We start from the raw sequence: 16,246 nt of genomic DNA, 5'->3' as shown, positions 1-16,246 counted from the left end.
CTCTAGCCCAATGGTTGCCATTAATCTGATTTGAAATAATTTTATAATGAAATGATTTTAGAATGTTGTATCATTTTATTGTTGTTAGCCGCTCTGAGCCCGGCTTTGGCTGGGGAGGGCGGGATATAAATTTAAATAATAATAATAATAATAATAATAATAATAATAATAATAATAATAATAATTAATAGAAGGAAATTGAGTGCAGCCACTGCTCCTCTTATGACTCGGTGAGTGGGATTCGTGTTGAGTGTGTTACAGCCCTCTATCAGTTCAGTTCAGTGTAAGCTGTCCTTGGAGCTGATTGTGCTTATCATTTGTCCAATAAAGCAACCATTCTGCTGTTCACCTGGCATCTGCCATGGTGCCTAGTTAAGAGGGAGGTGTGCAACTGCATGAGCAGCTTGAGAATAGTACAGACCCTACATGTAAATCATGGAGTGTGTATGGTGGCATCAGACCTGAGCACAGTCAATGTGATATTCGATTCAAGTTGCAGTGGGATCTGCAAAACCAAGTACTATTCAGCTGTGTCTGTTTGCTTTCGTTGACAAAAGGGGGAAATACCATCTGCATTGTAGCCTGCATTATCATTTCCTTGCTGCAAGGTTGTAATTTTTCTGCCAGTGAGGTCATTTGGAATTTAGCAGATGCAAATGTAGACCTCATAAAAGGAAGCACATATTTGCAGAGTGTTGTACCTCTTGGTTACTTACAGGGTTCATAAGCTCATGTGAAAGAACACTGCAAGGAAATCAAACTCATTTTTTCCCCTAACTGTGATTTCAATAGAGATCAGAGCAATCTATTTCATGCCAATTTTGTTTGCAGGGGAGAAGAAACGCTTGCTCAGATTAAATACGACAGTAACTATTAATACATTAGGGTTTTAATTAGAGGTTTGCAATTCCATATTTTTCCTAGTTTGGAAACAAAGAACCTAAGTGGTTTTCAGACAGAGGCAGATAACACCTCTGTTTTGATGTATTGGACTGCAATCCTATACCCACTTACCTGGGAATAAACCATTCAACTCAAGACTTAGATCCAACAGCACTTTATGTTTAGTGCATGGCTTGTGTTTTTTAAAAGGTGGAGGGCTGAGGGGGTGGTCAAGACTGAGGTGTGTTTGGGGTGGAGAAAAGGTTAATAATCCTTTTCTAAAAGACAAGGGTCCTAGTGCATTTCAGGAAACTATCAAAGGAAATGTTTCAAGCTCCTTTATTTTTTAAACTGCTTGGGATGAGTTTTCTGCTACAGCTCACCTAAACAGAAGCATTATTATTATTATTATTTAAAAAACAATTTATCTTGTCAAGAGTTTTTTCCAAAATGCATTGCGAATCATCTCTATTTGTGCAACTGTCCTTTTAGTTCTTGTGGTTTTCCGACAGCTGCCATTGATCCTCTACTTTTGGGCTTAATCCTCTCCTTGTCAGGGCAAGTCCTGATGGAAATCCTCTGCCCTCAAGCTGCTATTTGCACAGGGAGAAATGCAACTAGTGACACCAATAAGAGCTCCCCACCTGGGCAAATAGCAGCTCTCCGGAGGAGGGGGATTTCATCTAGAGTATGGTATAAGGAAACGGGCTAATCTCCCATCCACTCCCAGCACAGTCCTGACTGGATTGCCCCCTCTCAATCCATTGTTTGTTAGTTTGTTTGAAATTAAAGATGCAAGTGCAAACCATGCATTCAATTTAATATGTAGTTGGGTCTCATTCATATCCAGCTACAGGTAGGTAGCTGTGTTGGTCTGCCGTAGTCAAAACAAAAGAAAAAAAATTCCTTCTAGTAGCACCTTAGAGACCAGATATCTGAAGAAGTGTGCATGCACACGAAAGCACATACCAAGAACAAACTTAGTTGGTCTCTAAGGTGCTACTGGGAGGAATTTTTTTACTTTGTTTCATATCCAGCATCTAAGTTCTTTCAGACCGAATCTAGAGGAAGGCCAGCCATCAATACACCTGGAACTATCCTCATTGAATGGAATAGCAAGAACTAGCTAGACTAACTACTGCTACCTAGTTGGGTCCCACTCTATCTGTTGGTTTGTGGGTGTGCAGATGAGTTATCTTGCCTTTGTTGTTGCTGTTTAGTCGTGTCCGACTCTTTGTGACCCCATGGACCAGAGCACGCCAGGCACTCCTGTCTTCCACTGCCTCCCGCAGCTTGGTCAAACTCATGTTCGTAGCTTTGAGAACACTGTCCAACCATCTCATCCTCTGTCATCCCCTTCTCCTTGTGCCCTCCATCTTTCCCAACATCAGGGTGTTTTCCAGGGAGTCTTCTCTTCTCATGATATGGCCAAAGTATTGGAGCCTCAGCTTCAAGATCTGTCCTTCCAGTGAGCACTCAGGGCTGATTTCCTTAAGAATGGAGAGGTTTGATCTTCTTGCAGTCCATGGGACTCTCAAGAGTCTCCTCCAGCACTCTCCTCCCTTCCTGCACAACATGACCCACCAAGACTAATATCAGCCAATGGCTATGTATTGCCACACACAAGAACTTGATAAACTTCCCGTGTGTACTTCCTGGAATTGCAGGAATAAGGGATTATCAATTCACTCAGCAGTCCGCGACAAATGCTGCCTTTGATTTAGTGGGTTTCGAATGGGTACATGCCTGTCTTATTGGTTGATTGGTTTTCTACAATTTACATGCCACTTAATTGCAATAGTTTCTAAGAAGTACAAGGAACTAAAGGCAATGAAGATGAAATTTGTCTAAAGCCATAAAATCAGAATTCAGTTAAAATACCTGATGAATTTTTAAAAAGCTATTGAGTAGGTGCCAGAAGCTCAACAGGCAGCAGAGACCTGTCTGACTTCAACTGAATTTGGGAAGGATGCCCCCATCCAGGGAAAATCGGGTCATAACTGGGGTGAGGAAGAAGTTTCTATATAACATGGCGTAATTTAACCTTGCTGCTGCTGTCTAGCCTATCAATAGTTTAATGGTTTCTCACATATAGACGTTTATGGACAGTATCCATCTAACTATTGCTGATGTTATCTCCATATGTTTCCTGATCGTTTCCATTCACAAATTAATGAGCCAGCTAACTGCCTGTCAAGTAGCCATCTGCCTCTAGGGCTATTGTCTATCTGGAGCATCAAGATGACCGAAATTATTTTAAAGTATTTTGCAATGGTGAAACTGAAAATACTAACCCACCTCATAGGTTTGTTGTGTGACACTGACGAGCGAATATGTGGAAAATGTTCTCCAACTTATTATCCACCGTGCTGCTGTGGCTTTATGATTTTCCTAAATAGACTGCTAAACGTTGGATTGCAATCCATACACTGTGGTTCAATCTAAACCTTGCTTCTTGTAATTTGAATTGGTTGGTTCGGATCCTACCCTCTGGCACAATGATGAAACCATTCAGCCAGAAGCCGTTAATGTACTCTACAACATCCCACTGATCAAAACTGGGGTGGTCATTTTTTTGGTCCTGAGCTCTTGAGGAAGCCAGCTGATTCGCATGATAGCACAAGACCACAAAAAAAGCAAGTGTGTTTTGGTCTGGCACTTTGGCATGAGCCAGCTGACTTGCACCAGAGCGCTGGGCAAAAATGGCTTCCTCTAATGTCCTACTCAAATCAGGATGGTTGAGCAGTATTCATTAAAAGCTCATTGAGTCCAATCCAATTCCTGCCACAAAATTTGACTTGGATCCTGAGAAGTTAACTTAAGGAAGTTAAAAAAGGCGACTTTCCCATCTCTGCACCCCATCCCACATTGTGCAGGAGGCTACCCAACTGTTCTATAAGATGTTTTTCAAGGGCTGAAGGTATCTGTAGGGACTAGGAAAGTAGGGAAAACTTCCCTTCAGCGAATCGCCTTGTTAACCTATTTTAGGATCCAAACCCTATTTTAGGATTCCATGGAGGAAAAAGTGCAGTGCCAGTGTGTAGGGCATTGCATGTGACAATTCCAAAGGCATGGATTTCCCCATCTGAACCGCCTCTCCCCATATGAACCAGCCCGGCCCCTGCAATCATCACCTGAGGCCCTTCTTCATGTGCCTCCTCTGTGAGAGGTCCGTAGGGCAGTAACATGAGAGCAGGCCTTTTCTGTGGTGGCTCCCCAGTTTGTGGAATGCGCTCCCCAGGGAGGGTCCCCTGGCACCTTTGTTACATATCTTTAGGTGCCAGGCAAAAACATTCCTTTTCTCCTAAGCCTTTGGCTAATTAAACAATCTACAGTGGTACCTCGCAAGACGAAATTAATTCATTCTGCGAGTTTTTTCGTCTTGCGAATTTTTTGTGTTGCGAAGTACGGATTCAAAAACCTCAAAAAAGGCTACCACACCGCGTGCTATGAGTTGCTCCTCGAAGTCAAGTCGCAACTGCACCTCTTCAAGCAATGCACCCTGGGTATTAACGGTTTTAAGAAAAAGGAAACAAACTTGCAAGACGTCTTGCGAAGCAAGCCCATAGGGAAATTCGTCTTGCGAAGCAACTCAAAAAACGAAAAACTCTTTTGTCTTGCGAGTTTTTCGTCTTACGAGGCATTCGTCTTGCGAGGTACCACTGTATGGCCTTTTAAACTGGGGGGGGGGGGATGTGTGCATTGTTTTTGTTTGTTATTAGGGTATGCATTTTGGTGTTTTTATATTGTACACTGCCCTGTGATTCTCAGATGAAGGGTGGTCCAGAACTTTAATAAAATAAACAAACAATTTTTGGGGGATGCATGTACGCAAGAGGTGCATTTGCAAGGAAGCATGTACACCTAACAAAAATTCAGACAGGTTTCCACATATTATTCTGCATGATATTTAGATGGGTTCGCCCCCCCCCTTCCCGGCTGAAATAACCATTTTCCTGACCATTTCACAGGCTCATCTTTACAAAGGTGTTAAATCAATGGGCATTCTTCTTAAACTGGGGAAAATATAGCAGGCGTTGAGCAAGTGTAAAACTCAGCCCAGCTTGTATTCTCTCACAGAGCTTTTATGGATGTTTAGAAAATCAGCCACTCGCCAAAATAAATGGGGCCATCAGATTTAATAGCTGTTGTTTGTCTACCTATGATCCATTAAAAAGCAGAGCAACTTTCAAACTCCAGGGACTCCATAAGGATTCTAGTTTTTCTAAAAGCCATTTCCAGAGTTTACACTGAGTGCTTTTGCTTATTGTGTTGCTCTTTCATGTCCACTGCCAAGCAACTGTATGGAACAAATTAGTCCTTAGAAGACAGTTTATGGAGAAGCCACAAATGGCCGTGATTTCCCCGGGGGTGAAAATATTTTGTGTCAAATGAAATACAAAATCAATGTAAATATTGGTCTGAATTCTCTGGGGGAAGTTAACAATTGTGATGTATTCCTCCCGCTTCCCCCCATTCTATTGCACCAAAGATAATAGGAAGATTTTCCATTAAAATGCTGCTCTATGAATATGCCTTACCCACGGGACTGTGGCAAATATAGCTTTTATACTCAGGAGAACCTGACACCTATACAGAGGTGTGAATTGGCAGTACCGATAAGGCTGCTGGAGTTCATTGGAAAATGCACACACACATGCATGCACACACACAAAATTTGGAGCTAGAATTGGGCCTGGGTGAGTACCCTGGTGGTAATTTATATGGCTTTCACAAACATAGAACTGGAGTATTTTTGGGGGGGGGGCAGCAGCGTCAGGCAAAATAGCAAGCAGAGGAAGGGGCCAAACCTTCTTTGCAGCAAGGAAGTGTTAGGCAATGCAGAGGTAGCGCCATGCCATTTTGTACATACAACAGAACTGATAAAACTTTTTCTGCCCTATATCTCTTCATGCTGCAGGTGAGGTGTTGTATGTGGGAAGGCACATAAAATGCTCTGTCATGGGGGAAGGTAAGGCTAAATTTATAACTGGGACTCAAAACACAATTGAAAAGGTTCTCTGGTGGTGGTGGGGAAGACAATAGAGAAGGTGCCCGGCAAACCTCTATGGGAAGGCTATTCCTCCAAAGCTGAGGAGCCACCACCAAAAAGCCATTGCTGTTTGCTTCACATCTGTTAACAGGTGATGATCATGGGGTCCTGGTTGGTTCATATGGGGAGAGGTGGTTCATATGGGGAAATCCATGCCTTTGTCACATACACACTGGCACTGCACTTTTTCCTCTAGGGAAAGTGCTCATATTTGAAACGGCTGTCAGAATCATGGGTTTGGATCCTTATAGTAGCCGTGTACTTTCACATGCCCATCATCAGTTCATCTCATTCTGGAGAATGATGAAAAGCGGGGGAGTAAAGATGCTCACACACCAATTCTCTCAGCTGGTTCGTGGCAGTGCTTTGTCCATTTTTAATCTGGCCTTTCTTTTTATCTTGAAAGGGTTGACGGTCTCCTTTTGAACATTTCTCCCAATAAAAGTCTAAATGTCACAGAGGAAAGGCAGGTTTTTGATGGGCTTAACGATGGCAGGCTACCTACTGTCCAGAAAAGAAATGGGGGTGTGGGGGATGAGGATTCTGGTTCAAGTCCAAGGCACAAAGAACTCTGCACAAATGCACAGCTTTTCAGGACTTGGGGAGCCAAACATTATCATAATTGCTTGCTAATTGTGTTTCGCTTTTTGTTTTAACTCGCCACCACATCTGTCATGGCCTGGATGGACACAGTGGAAGGATAGGAGGAACCAGCTTTGGGAACCACTGAGGGAAGAAGGCTCAGAGCCCGGGGATTGGTGGTAAGACAACATTCAGTGGTCAGAAGGAAGAAGAATGGGAAGAGGAGGTGTCAGAAGCTGAAGAGGGAACAGGGCTTAGTGAGCTGGGAGAGCCTGTGGCAGAGAGAAGTCCGGAAGCAGAGGCAGAAACTGAAGCAGGCGAGTGGGAGCAGGGGGAGCCAAGAGGCAGAGATGGGTCAGGCTGGTGAAGAGTCGCGGGTCTCCCCCACCTGCTGTAATAAGCTCCCCTCTCCCCTCCCCGTCTCCCAGAAATAGACGAGGCATGAAAAGGGCAGAGGAGAGGTTCGCTGTTTGCAGGTGTAGTCTCCAATTGCTTGGAAAAAGCCCTGGGGATGTAGACGACTGTGGGGAGGCAGGGACTTTCAGTCCCAGCAACAGATTCATGGAGCAAGACCTACCAGGTATGAGCTGTTGTGGTCATTAGGCCTGACACTCCGTCTAATCTGTAGCGATTGTGTTTTTGCTAAGAAAGTGTTAACTCCAACTTTGAAATGTGTGATTTCTGGCTGGCTCCTGTGACAGCCAAACACACGTATAACCCTCTTTTGCACACTCCTGCTCAATATGGAAAGTTTGGGGGTGTAACTGGCAGGGACAGTGCATACAGAGACTTTGGGGGTCAGGTTGACGTGTGTGACCTTGTGCATGGTGTGGGATGTATCCTGTTTGGGAACAGTGCCTGAGCAAGGGTATTTTAAAGGAAAACACTTCACCTGCTGATTTCTGCCTGTAATGCAGCAGTTCACAGTGCTTCTGTTCATAAACATGGTGGCAACCTTGATTTATTTAACTCATCATCTCAGTGTGTTCTTTCTTTCTCTCTCTCTTTTTTAAAAAAGGGAAATGTATGCGTTCCCCACCCCCCAAGCAAAATCCTTGAAATTTATTAACTGCTATTTAGAACTCTAATGCAAATGGTTTGCACTGGATGCAAAGATGTCGTATTTACATTTAACATCTTGAATAAATAACTTGAATAAAACTGCTGATCTCTTCAAATTAAAACGGCTGTGAACACACACCAAAAATGGATAAATAATTCATTAGGGCTGCTCTAGCAAAAGATATTTTCAAAGAACTTAACAAAGACAAGGATGATTATTTCCTTTTCCTTGCACACAAATATTTGTGGATGGCGTGGGATGCTTCCTCAAATCAGAAGATTTGCCACCTGCTCCTGGGGCCACACTAGATGCAGCAGCCAATCAGTATGTAAGAGCCAGTGCAGTGCAGTGGTTAGACTGTTGGGCTAGCAGTCACTTGGAGACAAGGGTTCAAATCCCTCTTTAGCCATGAAGGTCACTGGATGCCCTTGAGCCAGTCAGAGTCTCTCAACCTGGCCTACCTCACCTGGGATAGAATTACAGCATCGTTTGGAACACGAGGAAACAGTAGTACTTTTTTGTGGCCGGCTTGGAGGTATAATTTGGCAATGGAAAAAAAGGAGGCAACAATGCCACTTTTGTATATATTGAACAGAACAGGAGCCAAGATTGGGTAGACGCTTAATTAATTAAAACTCTTGATTAGGGGCAGTCACAGTGAATGCAGGTGTGGCACTGAGGTTTGAGAGTGAAAAAGAACAGGAAGGTGAGGAATCCAGAACTCTCTCTCACATACCTGCCCCCCAGCTTAGCTCCTCATTCCATCCCGCAAGGCTGATTTCCCTTCAACCATGTTCTGATACCATGTGCCCATCTGAGAGAAAAGTCTTTGGGGGAGGAGCTGAAGGAAGTTAGGTGGTAAGAAGAGAATTGGACTCTTCATTCATGTGCCCATTTTGCTCTTCAAACTGGACCCTCATCCACTGCTTTAAGTGCGGCTGCAGCAGATCCTAGGTTTAAGCGCATGGATCTGTTGCTGTTATATCTACAGTACTTTGGCCTTTTGTAGGAGGGAGGAAAGTGACGACCTGTTGATTTTTAAAAAAGACAGAATTGGCTCTAAGCCCCACTGAATGCAAAGGCCTAACGTTGGAGTTCGTAAAATGTGGCTCAGTAACCAGCCATGGGCACCTGAGCATGCACAGAGCATGATTCTCTTCTGACAGGAACCTGAATTTTAAGAAAGGATGAATTACCTTTAAACTCAGATAAAGTTCTTCTCTCTCTCTCTCCCTTTTAAAAAACCTTACAGAAAATAGAAAAGTAGGATGTCAAATTTCCTTATTCTCCTGTTCTAGTAACTGATGAGGGCAGATGAAATTCTATCATGGCCAGTAAAATTCCTGCCTTTCTGGTAAGGGATGGCAGAAGCTAGAGGAGATAATATGATGTTCCCACAGCTGACTACTCAGTCATCTTTCCAGCATCCACTGTTGGACCTGAAGGATATTCCCTGAATTATACCACCTTTACCATTGGGGGTCAGTAGGTCTGCAATATGTCAGCTGATCTACCAGTTTTCATGGATTTCTGGGAGGTTGGCATGCAGAAGTGGTCATATGACTGCTTTTCCACATGTGCTGTTTCCAGTTGAACCCGTGCTCTACACTGGGTTCCCACATTTTCATCTGAATTTGAGATGAGCTGTAATGTGCTAAAAGTTGGTTGAATGGCAAGCTGGGTTCCAGGGTCTGAAGGCATTCAAGACCAGCACCCCCACCTTGCTAAAGCTAAGCAGACTGGGCCTGGGGTGTGCTTGGATGATATACCACTCAAGACCCACATGCATGGAAGAAAGGCAGGATATGCATGCAAAAAAGTTAAAATAAATATGTATAGTGAACATAGGAAGGTGCCTAATACAGAGCCAGACCACTGGTCCATCTATTCTAGCTGAATATTGTCTACACTGACTGGCAGAGTAGCTCTCCAGGGTTTCAGAGACGGGTCTCCCCCAATCTTACCTGGGGATGCTGAGGAGTGAACCTGGGACCTTCTGCCTGCTCAGCAGATGCTTTAACCACTGAGTTTACGACATCCAAACCTTGACTGATTCACTCAACCCATATTCCCCACAATATACCAGTTTGCTCAGTTCCTTTCCACTAAAAGAGTGCCGGTCCTATTGTTAGGCAGAATGGGGGCACGTGACTTGGGCAACTGATCCAAGGATATCATGAAAGGGCAGCAAATGGTTAGTTCTTAAATGAACTGTTGCTGTATTTTTGCTTCCAGAGAGAAATAGTTGAGGGATTTTCAGCCTGGGGAGCCCAAACATATTGACCAGCCTTGGGTACATTCCACGTTGACCAGCAGGGATGGAAGCAGCACAATTTGATGTTCTGCCTTGGGCAGCAAAATCTCTTGAACCAGCCTTGCTGCTGAATCTGCAAGTGTGTGTGTGTGGTGACACAGTATTGAGGAGGCAAACATTCTGCATGTACTCAAATGCAGGCGATACTTTATTATTTCACATTTTTCCAACCAGTAAAAACGTGCTAAGCCCCGGAGAATCCTTAATGCAGGTAATGCATGGAAGCAATAAGTGTATGAACACTAATAGGCTGAGATTAAGTCTTGTTGATTGGGCTTCAGCCCCTCAAGGAATCAATTCAAGAAACAGGATAAGAACAGTAGCGGAAACGAAGGCTGTGACTGATGCTGTGACTTTCTCCTTATTCAGCACCTTACAAAATGATTCCCCCACTCCACTCTGATCTACAGTTTTCTTTGCAGGAACCTGTATGGCAGCATCTGAAACTACAGCATTTTGCTGGCTCTATTTGCTGTTCAAGTCACCCAAGGGAGCTAAGTAAACACGCACATCAATTACAGTGGAAATTGACCTTAGTAGCAAAAGAAAACATGCAAGAAACTCCAAGCTACGTTGAAAGCAATAAGGAGAGCATTGCTTGCGGAAGACACAAAGCGGCAGCCAGAAATATATTAATCTTTGCAAAGATTAAATGACACTGGCTAGTGCCAGGAATTTTTAACTGGCAACCTGGCAACCCTTTTACTGCAAGTGCTCTTAGCGTAGTCACTTGGATGTTTGTGTGTGCAGCATTTCAGGGAAACTGCTCAGGATTCTGTGGCTTGGGAAGTGCAGTTTAGGTTCCCATACAAGTATCACAGCACACAACAACCAAACCTGGTGTCAGCATGCAGCGTCCTTGAGCAACTGCCAGGGCTTTAGCACAGTACTCCAGAAAGACGCACTGCTGATGCCTGTCATAACCCCCTTTTTTAAAAAGTGGTCATGTTCAGGAAGCAATTGCTTAGATTTCCCACAATCCCCTGGAGAAAATGCTACACCAGCATACCACTCAATCATCCTATGTTAAGCGAGACACCCTGGAATTACAAAAGCCAATCTCGGCTTCTGATTGGATCCCGGAATGTCCTGTTTTTTGGTCTGGTGCGAGTCAGCCAGGTCATTCCATAACGCATGAAAGCTACTCATTTTTGGTCTTGTGTTCTCACACATAGGTGTGAGAGCTCAGGACCAACAAAGGATTGTCCCGATTTTGGTCCCCAGTATGATGGAGGATATGCGTCTCCACCCCCATCATTCTGCCTGGACACTGAGGTCCGGTGCAGAGGGCCTTCTGGTGGTTCCCTCGCTGCAAGAAGTCAAGTTACAGGGAACCAGGCAGAGAGCCTTCTCGGTAGTGTCACCCGCCCTGAGGAACACCCTCCCACCAGATATCAAATCTGAAGGCACCCCTGTTTAGGGAAGCTTTTAATGTTTAATAGACTATTATATTTTAATATTTTGTTGGAAGCTGCCCAGAATGGCTGGGGAAACCCAGCCAGATGGGCGGGGTATAAATAATTAATTATAATTAATTATAATTATGCATTAGAGGCGTTATTTGAAATTATGGCCACTCCTGAGCCTAGCTGACTGCCACTGCCACCTTGGAAGCTGGCTGTCACTGCTAGAGAAGCCAGAGGGAGCCCATTAGAGAACCACCATGACATACATGTAGTCCAAGGCAGGGATGGAAAGGAGCACAGCCATTTGTAGTGTAAATGAGGGGCCACAAATGAGGGCTGCAATGTTTCACTTCTGAATGAGAACTGCCTGCAGATATGCAAACACATCTAGTCTGTGTGCATGTCTCCTGGTCCAGCAAGGGAACCTCAGTCCAGATTGAGGGCACAGAAAACTCATATCTTTAGAAACCCTCCCTGTTGATAAATGAGTTGTTAGGATGGATTTAAAATGCAAAATTTGCCTAGAGCTCCTAGAACATAAAATGACAACAGTACATTAAAGGCAGGCATTAATATTACTATAATATCTGCATATATGACAATTCAATTTCACCAAATAAATTATTCAGTACTTTTTCTTTTTGCTTAAGTATCATATACTACCAGAGGCATCCAGTCCATAGGAAATGTTTTTGTGGCCATTTAGATTCTTTTTACAAGACAATGTATTTTTTATCAACAAAAGTTTTTTTTTAAAAAAAAAAAAGTGTGATGGGGTTGGGGCAGAGAGGAGAGACCAGGACAATGCAGAGGACTAAAGTGTGTCTGCTGAGCTTCTTTAAAAATGATATATTCAGGGCTGGCAGCTATCACTGCCACTGCTTCTGTGCTTCTAATATCAACCCGTCTGTCTTGGAAGAAAAAAAATAGTGACTGAAACTTTTCCCGATTCATTAATCACAGTGCCGACAAACAGCTTTGCCTGTTTGATTTCTGTCTGCCAGGCCAGTGTTTAAAGCACTAGAGCACAGCTACTAAAATAAAGAGCAAACATTACTTAATTCAGAGCTAAGCTACATGTGCCCTGGGAGGACTGTGATCTTTCAGTGCTGGTGTTTTGTTTTAAAGGGAAATTGAGGCTTCGGAGGCTGCAGATCTGATCACAGCAATGACACTTTGGGAGTGCTTTGCATTATTATTATTATTATTATTATTATTATTATTATTATTATTTCCGCTGCAGGTTGTTTTTATGATCCCCTCCTGCTGCTAATGATGGGACAAGGGGGTTGCTGTGGGTTAAACAACAGAACCTAGGGCTTGCCAATCAGAAGGTCGGCAGTTCGAATCCCTGCAACGGGGCGATCTCCCGTTGCTCGGTCCCTGCTCCTGCCAACCTAGCAGTTTGAAAGCACGCCAGTGCAAGTAGATAAATAGGTACCGCTGCGGCGGGAAGGTAAACGGCGTTTCTGTGCACTGCTCTGGTTTGACAGAAGCAGCTTAGTCATGCTGGCCACATGACCCGGAAAAACTGTCTGCAGACAAAACGCCGGCTCCCTCGGCCTGTAAAGTGAGATGAGTGCTGCAACCCCAGAGTCGTTCGTGACTGGACTGAACTGTCAGGGGTCCCTTTACCTTTACCTGCTGCTAATATCCACTTCTTTTCCATCTGTGGCAAGGGAAGTATGGAAACTAGGATCCATCTTTGATCTCCTGGTGCACAGTTTACCATTCCCTTACAGTACAACCCTTACTCAGAAGTAAGCAGCATTCAGAATAAGGACTGCAACTTCAGAACTGGCAACTTAGGATTTTGAAAGGAAGATGAGCAAGTGAGTCAGTAGGTGGCACTCTCCCATCTGGCTTGATATTTATCGACCTAAAGTTATGAGAAAGGACTTACTTCATAGAATGGCATCTTGCAACTGGTTGTCCTTTATATAAGATAAAGTGGCTACACTATATTTCTCAGTGACTCACTTCTGTGGAGTGTAATAGATGTTCCTTATTTCAAGCATCCAAATTCCATAGCTCCTTATTTTTCAGATGTTGACTTGTGTCGGTCCAGATATAGTAATATAATATTGGGGAGGATTTCAGTGGGAAAGACAAGGGAACATTTTCAAAAGCACTTCCTCGTGGTGCGTGATAAATGCATGCACCATGTAGCATGAACCAACGCTCACATTTACTCAGAGGTAAGTTCCATTGTGTTTGGTGTTGTCTACTTTCTAGGCCCTGCATCATGATAGCACCATGTGGCTGATAGGTGGGGAGTCTTGCCAATCTGTCAAAGCTGCCCCGTGGGATTGGGGGAGGGGGAGGGAGAATCAGTATTCCCTACAGGGAATGCACTGGCAAAGCAGCACCCTGCAGGGCTGAACTCTCTGCTCATCAGCTGACAAGAGGAGAGCTCAATCCTACTCTCTTCAGAGGCCTGCTTTACCCCTCATGGATGAAATGTGAATAAAAATGCATATATTAGTGAAAATAACATACAGAAATGTATCATATTAGGGAAAATATGCATTGTAAAAAATGTGTATATTAAGCAAAAATGTGGTTTGTGTGTGTAAAGCATGAGACTCTTAAATTTCAGGTTTCTGGGTTCGAACCCCACATTGGGTAAAAGATTCCTGCATTGTAGAGTTAGAAGGGACATCGTGGTGAAATTTGCACTAAAACACTGGTGGATTTTTCACGTTGTTTTTTTTAATGCGAACTGAAGTGGAAATGCGGAGAACGAAAGTTAAGATGGGGGGAAATGGGAAAATCAGGGTAACTAAAACTGACATGTTCCTCCATCCCTACCTTAGAGCAACCTCCCTCTTAGAATCACAGAATCGTAATGTTGGAAGGGACCCTGAGGGTCATCTAGTCCAACCCCCTGCAATGCAATGAATCTCAGTTAGATCATACACGTTGGATGGCCCTCCAACCTCTGCTCAAAAGCCTCCAAGGAAGGAATGGCAAACCTGGACACCCTCCTTTGAGGAATTTGCAATCTGAATGTTGGTGGTAGGGAAGGCCACAGAGGAATGAATGGGAAGGGAGAGACACATCTAGCATAGACCATGAGAGAACCCAATAAATAGTCTGGGAACGACAGTCAATTTGGTATTGCTGAAGCTAAGTGAGTATGGCTTTGATACACGGCACCTTTTGGCACTGTGCTTGTCTGTCTCAATCTGAAAATGCTATATGATCATTTTTTAAAAAAAAGAAAAATCTATCCAAAAATACCATGGCCTACTTACAAACTACCAGTTCTTTAAAGCGACCAGCTACTGCTTCCAAAGCCAGCAATTCATTTTTGCACATTATGATCCGTGGCAGGAAAAGGAAAACCCACGTTTACTTGATAATCTTTAAAAGCATCGTATTATATCTAAAACAGAGAGCTGGGTGGAGTGGGGAGACTCACATCGTTTGGAAGCAAAATGCAAAGAATGCCAGGATTTTCTCTAACTACACTAGCACAAGCTAAGCAGCATCTAATCTGGGGGGGGGGGTGGAGAGAGAGAGAAATTGCTTGCTTAAGGGCCAGCTACGTGTTCAGAAGCATGTTCCCTTCCACATTGGTAAATATCAAAGCTAAAGCAATGCTTCCACACTATCCTTTAAGTTGGAAAGCAGCTTTGCCATTTATAACACCGCATGGCATTCCCCTGCGGCCCCTCATTGGGTGATATTTTAGACTCTGAAGGAAAGATTTCTAGGTTAATAACTGCAGCGCTGCTGTATTATGCTGGCTGGCAGAAAGCCATTCACTACGTAAACTGCACCGAACCCTGTTTGAATGAGCTGGTGCTTTCTCATCCTTCCTTTGGAGTACGATTACCAGCTGATTCATTAACACCCAAAGCCTCCAGACTAATACAATATAGCCACTGAAAGTATAAAGTGTGATAGTTAAGAGAGCAAAGAGTTCAACAGTGGGATTAATCAGGATCAGTAATAATGTCTGGGTGTGTACGTCGGGACGCTTGCGTATGGGCATCATTCTGGTGGGCAGCTTGTTCTGCAAAAAGAAGGGGTCAGGGAATCTTTTTCCTAGAAGGGCTGTTGAGCCATGGGGAAAGTCATGGGGGGCACCACTGATGGTGAGTGGAGCATGGGGGGGGGGGATCCTGATGAAAATGGAAACAGAAATGGAAATTGTCTGTGCTTGCTTGTCCATCCCATGCCCAGAACGGAAATCAATCCAGCGGATGTAATCAATATTGGCTGCTTCTGTTGCTTTCAGTCCGCAAAGATATGTAATTGATTGTGTTTACCTGTGCCACCCCCCCCCCCCACACACATCGGCATTACTTAGAAATGAATGGAGTGCAATAATGACAACATAATTATGTAAGTTAACATAGGTTATGCGATTTCACCACAGTGGATGATAAGGAGAGCAATGTAGTGTTTGGCGGAAGGTGTACTGTAGCAGAATGGAGACAGCGCTGCATGCGAGAGTTGAGCAAGGATTGATGGGTCTAGAGCCAAAAGTGGGCAGAGTTCCTGGCACTGCAGGATTAAATCGCTCCTTCTTTCTCTGTACCACCCCATCACTTCTTTACCTGTCAAGCGCTCTCTCTGACAAACACACTAAAATCTGGGAATTTGGGAATTTCTGGGAGAGGTGCATAGCCGCTTGCAAAAGGGCTGAAACGCATGCATTATAAGCACATTACTTGATGTTGCGTTGTATGTGTAGCTTTTAACTTACCCTAATTAGAGAAGCAGGATCAGGACCATCATAGCACACTTGTGAAGAGATTCACTTTAAAGTCTTTCCATCCCACAATATGGTCTCAACAATAACAACAAAGCCCTCCCTAAAGCTACTATTTGGCTCAGAAGGGCTGCTCTCATTCTTGCCATCACAACCTCCCCCCAGAACCAAACAGCAGCTCTGAAGAGGGGGGATTTTTTTACCAGGAGTGTGTCATAGGAAG

This window comes from Podarcis gaigeae (assembly GCF_964106915.1).
Source record: "Podarcis gaigeae genome assembly, chromosome: 5".
Lineage (NCBI taxonomy): Eukaryota > Metazoa > Chordata > Lepidosauria > Squamata > Lacertidae > Podarcis > Podarcis gaigeae.
Note: the sequence above shows the minus strand (reverse complement) of the source record.